At 35.9% G+C, this 6,090-nt stretch overlaps 1 non-coding gene across 1 annotated transcript; it reads right to left on the minus strand.

Moving 5' to 3' along the window:
- Positions 1-953: 953 nt before the first annotated feature.
- On the minus strand, positions 954-1,064 carry LOC124887543. Its single transcript, XR_007045312.1, has one exon. It is a non-coding gene; the product is annotated as a small nucleolar RNA R71 (small nucleolar RNA).
- Between the last annotated feature and the right edge of the window lie 5,026 nt (positions 1,065-6,090).

Raw genomic sequence — 6,090 nt, forward strand, 5'->3', positions numbered from 1 at the left:
ATCAACAACCTAGATAACAAAGTAATGAATGAAGTTCAATGGCGTAGTATGATTGTTTGAAGTATTTTAACCCTGGGCTTTATTCTATTGATTGTTTCAAGCCCTTTATTTTACTCATTGTTTACTTTACTTTAGTTTACAAATATTCAAAATTCTCTTTTGGTTAAGCTTGCATCAATTAATCCAAATTGTGAACTAGAATTGAATAGTCATTAGAACAAGTCCCAGTGGGATCGATATTCAGCTTTCTTGAAGGCCATTACATTACTTGGTACATCATGTAGACTTGCATGTATGCTGTCAAGTTTTTGGCGCCGTTGCCGGAGACTTGTAATTTGGCAACTATTTTATTTTTAGTTTTTCTTTTAGGATTACTTTGGTGTTTTACACTTAGTCTTGGTTTTATATTTGCAGGAGACAGTTTTTCAAAGTACCAAGCTGGCAAAGGCTTGAGAATTAGTTAAACAAGCCCCGAACCTGAGCAACTCTTTCATCAATGAAGGAGAGAAACAATACTTCTACCCCATATTTTGCAAATTGAAGAAGATCAAGATAATCCTACTATCATGGCTAATGAACAAGAAGCCCGCAGGACAGTTAGAGAAATGACAATCCCACTTTCAACAAATTTGACCTTTCTATTTCAGAAATTGGCTACTGGAGGTAATTCTGAGCTCAAACAGAATATAATGTAGCTTTTGATCAGTAGTGGACAGTTTATCAGGATTTAACATGAAGATCCACAAGTCCATCTGTGAAACTTTATGGAAATTAGTGACATATTCATCCCTATGGGTGTGAATGTTGATTATGTGAGGTTGGCACTATTCCTCTTTTCATTGATGGGGAAATTAAAGAAGTTGTTAAATGCTGAGCCGACAAATCCAATCATATTAGGGGATGACTTAGCTCAGGTATTCCTTATTTGATTTTTTCCATCTGGAAAGACTGCTAGACTTAGCAGTGAGATTGTGTGCTTCAAGCAAAATCCAGATAAAAATTTATATCATTATTGGGAGCGTTTCAAGGATCTATTTCGGGACTGTCCACACCATCAATAGTCTAATGAGGTATCAGCTTATACTTTTGTTGAGGAACTTAACTATAACACAAAAATTTTATTAGCTTTAGCTGCAGTTGGTCAAGCTCTAGAGATGACATATGATGAGCTGTATACTTTGTTGAACCGAATTGCATAAGGTAATCTTGAGTGGAATTTATACTCAAGGAGTGCCACTAAAAAGGTTGCAGGTATTCTTAAAGTGGATCAGTTTACTGCAATAAAACAACCACAACAACAAAAAACCTAGGTTGTTCCCACAAAGTGGGGTCTGGAAAGGGTAAGTTGTATGCAGTCCATACCGCTACCTCCGAAGAAGTAGGATCAGTTTACTGCAATATCTACTCAAATTTATGAATTACAAAATTAGTTGAGTATGCAGCTCAGCAACATGAAATTGGGTGCCACACAACTTGTATCCACGATAATGCAATCCAACAAACTGCAGGTTGGTGTAAAGTTTGTGGTAATAATGGCCATTCAATAATTATGTGTACTGCCATTCTTGAGTCTGTGATGTATATGGTAAATGCTCAAAGGTAGAATTATGGGAATGACTACAACATGAAGTAGTAGAATTAGCCATTGAATCAGCGATGGAACGCCTAACAACAGTAAATTCAACAACCATATGCATAAGGAAATTGGTCAACTAGCAACTTGGAAGAGATGATGAAACTGATCCTAGCTAATCAAACACAATTGGCTGCAGATGTAAAGAACCAGAAAGCGGCCACGAGAAGTTTAGATTTATAGTTGGGGCAGTTACATCAGACACTAAATACAATGACTCAAGGTGGTTTGCCAGGAGATACAGAAAACTTGAAACAAATTATGGCAATCATTTTTAGGAGTGGTAAGAGATTAATGAAGAACCTCCAGTGAAAAATAAGGAGGTAGATACAGATTTGACTCCCTAACATGTTAAATAAAAAGTTACTAAAGAACTAAAAAAGATCCCATAACTACATTTACCACAGAAGCATATAAAGGCAAAGGAGGATGTCTGCTTCAAGAAGTTCTTTGACACATTCAGAGAGCTACATATTAACTTACCTCTTTTAGATATTTTGTAGGGAATGCCCAAGTAAGATAATTACTTGAGGGATGTAGTTTCTAACAAAGTTAAGTTACAGGATGTGGAGGCGTAACACTAACTGAGGAGTCTACTTTTGTGGTTACTCAAAAGATGCACAAAAAGATTAAGGACCCTGTAAGTTTACTCTCTCTATTTGGATTGGCAACAACGAAGTGGTTCATACACTTAGTTATTTAGGGGCAAGTATCAACTTGATGTCCCTATCTTTGTTCAACACATTAGACCTGGGAAAGCCTATACTGAGCTTTGTGTAACTAAAGCTGGCAAATAGGACCATAGTCCATCCTGAAGGAGTGATAGAGGATGTTCTCATAAAGGTTGGTAAACTTATTATTACTGCTAACTTTATCATTTTAGATTTTTAGGTAGATGAAAGAGTACTAGTCATCTGGGTACGTCCATTTTTTGCCACGGTAGAAGCTTTAATTGATGTGAGAGAAGGCACACTCACAATGAGATTAAAGGTTGAAAAGGCCATTTTTAAAGTGTACAAACCACTTAACACACTATCCTACTATATAGACTTGTGTATAATTACTGTGATCGAAGGGGATAAGTGTGGGGTGGTGGAGTCTATTCTACAAAAGTCCTCTTCGGACACCTTCATTAACCACCCTAAGCCACAAACACCTAAGCCTAACATGATGCAGATTGATGAGCCTAAAAAAGCTATAGTTGAAAAATTTGTTGACATTAAGAGTTCACACTCAAGAGGTCAGAAATAAATAAATAAATGGCCTCCAAGTATGAGAAAAATGATGAAGGAACTTGGTTAAGTTGAGTTGGGTTATGCCACGACACTAAATCAGGTGCTGTTTGGGAGGTAACTTTATTTAAGTAGGTATGTTTTATTTTTAGATTTTTTTAGTTTTTATTTCACTTAGTTTTTGTTTTTGTTGAGTTACTAGTTGATGAAAAGTCTGAGTACCGGAAAACTTGAGCTAAGGAGCATGGCGAAGACTAAGTGTGGGGTCCCCAGAACTTCCTGATATTTAAAGATACTACTAGCTAGGCCTAAGGCCTCAAGGAGCATTTCTATCTCTACTTTTAAAATATACTTTGGGGAAAAAGTAGATTTTTAAGTATGAGATGGGGAAATTACCATTTAGGGTAAATTTAATTTTTTTTAGGAATAAAGAAGACATTCTTTTTGGTGCTATATGTGATTGCATGATGCAAGTGTTTTGTTTGTAAAAACATGTTAATTTTGTGAATTACTACTTTTGAGACTCCTAGGCTCATGATTATGACTCTTGTATTTGTTGGCTTAATTCTGAATTCATGCTATTGTTTTGTTGGAAGCCTATGATGATCCTACATGAGTTGAGTATGTGCCATGTGCGTGTGGGGTGTTGTATATTCTTTGTTACATGTGATGTCTAGAACTTTCCTGGTATGTGTGCAAAGCAAAATAAAGAGTGTGGGTTTAGGAGATAATATAGCCATTTTTTTTGATATCCTTGTTTTATACCTTCTTTTTTAACCTATCCTTGAGCGTAGTCCTAGTAAGCCTTGTTGAGCCTTTAGCTTTATCTTTGGTAGCCTCATGTGTAGCTTAATTATTTCTTTGATAAACCTTAATTTTATCCAAAGCTCCTAAGCGTTTTAGTGTAAAATTAGTGAGTTAGGAGTGTGAAATTAAAGAGGAGAAAAAGGTGAAATTGAAGCCCCTAAGTAATAGCTATTGGTGTTCAAAAAAATGATCTGTGTTGTGGTGGGGATTTGAGTAATGAAAAGAATAAAAATTTGTTCCAATTTAATGAGTTGTGCATAGAATCCTCCACCATAGTGTATGTGAATGAGCTTAATAAGATGGGGTGAAAACAAAAGAATGGGGTAGACAAAAGTGGTGTAATTTGGCTGTTGGAGAGTGGTTTTAATTGCATAATGTAGTGTGTTAAAGCTATTAGGGAAGATAGTTACTATTCCAAAATAGTTCCTACTTATCCCTTAGCCTGCATTACAACCAGAAAAGACCTATTTGATCGTAAGCTTAACATTTTGATATTAGTGAAGTATGACTATAACACCCTAATTTTCTGGAATCGGAGTGCTACACGGTGCTTATGACCCCGAAGGACCACAAGCTAACACTTTCTGATATCTGTAATTGAGCACTGTATAATATACTGAAGTAAATGTAAAAAACTGGTGGAAACTTGCCATAAGGTTCAAAACATCTAAAATAATCAATACTGAAAACTAAAAACTAATACATCTATCTGAAAACACTATAGCCTGAAAGCCTCTAAACTATTTGTATAAGGAGTTGAAGGGACAGGTCACCAACTAACTCTGTCTACTAAAATAAACTGAATCTAATGTAATACTGAAATAAAAAGAATCCTCGAATGATGAGGACTCATTGCTACGTCTTCTGTAATGAATGAGTTTGGACTGCTAAGGGTGCTCTGGATCCCATACGTCTGAACGTATGGTATAAGACACCATAGCTCAGGAAAGTATGTGTTAGTAACATGAACATTACTTAACTGAATAACATGAGAATACTGAATGGGGATATATGCATAAATGCACAGACCAAAACTGGAATCGCAGTAACACTAAATACAAGCTCTGAATACTGGTTTCTGAATACTGACCTACTGATGACTGGGTCTACTAATACTGATATCTGAGTTTACTAACTATGGAATACTAAATAACTTAATCTACTTATATCAATAACTGAGTTCTGAGCTTGCTACTATTGACTGACTAAATATGAGATCAAACCTCTCTAATGAATGATCTCTAAATCTACTAATAATGATAAGGAATGATTGTATTTGAAATCAAACCTATCTAGAAAAATATCTCTAAATCTTTTAGTACTAATACTGATTAAATTTATGCGAGACCAGGCCTATCTAGAGGGTGGAAATGAATCTATGGAACTAACTGAGTTTCTTACTGAGATGGGTGACTGTATTTGACAGTCCTGATTTATGAGTTCTACTCTGAAGACTGATACTGAAACTACAACTGTGGGAGTTCTCACTTAACCGACATGCCCCAAATCTGATCTAGTGGGGTCCAACCTATAACCCCAGCTGGAAGGGTGTCAATACCATGCCATGGGTAAAGACACTACTATGGTCAAGCCTCTCTAACGGGTGACCCTGAATAGAAAGTCAAGCCTAAGGCATTGAGTGACTCCTAGAAGGTAGTCAAGCCTTAATCTAATCGGTGAATCCTGGTCCTGCACTGTCTACGCAGTTTTAGAGTTCAAGGACTGATACTAACGACTCTTCCTCTTTAACGGGAAGCCATCATCCATGCCATCACTCGGTGCTAGTTCCTACTCCCAACTAAATGACACTGAATTGATTCTTAAACTATATTAGGCTGAGATAAATTTGTTGCTGATCATCTTACTTGAATGATCTAACTGAGTTCACTTGATTCCGTTGTCTGATGGAACACTTTGGAATTCTACTTTTTGTTTGAATACTATTGAGTTTTGTAACTTACTGAGCTTTACTAAAATTTGAACTGAAATCTGAATACTAGTGAGGTCCAAACTAGATACGAAACTGATTTAAATTGATATGGAGACTGGATTGAACTAGTACTGAGATTACTAAATTTTCTTAAGTTCTGTACTTGACTGAATTCTACTAATCATAGCATGACTGAGATTATCTTAAGACTATCTCGGCTCTAGACAAGCAACTTAGTTTTCAGGTATAAATACCCCCAAGACTCGATAACATAAATAAATAAGACAGGACCACACTTGAATATCATGATAATGGACTTTCATTCACAACACAATCAATACGATATCTCATCAATCACCTGAATTTCATATTCATGTAAATGTATAGGGTATGCATACTAATATCTCATAGTTGTCAATAAGGAATACACCTAGATAAGAATGTATGCAACTTTTCATAATACATTCACTAAGGCATTTCAACAAATG

The sequence above is a fragment of the Capsicum annuum genome, chromosome 9 (assembly GCF_002878395.1).
Source record: "Capsicum annuum cultivar UCD-10X-F1 chromosome 9, UCD10Xv1.1, whole genome shotgun sequence".
In the NCBI taxonomy this organism is placed as follows: Eukaryota; Viridiplantae; Streptophyta; class Magnoliopsida; order Solanales; family Solanaceae; genus Capsicum; species Capsicum annuum.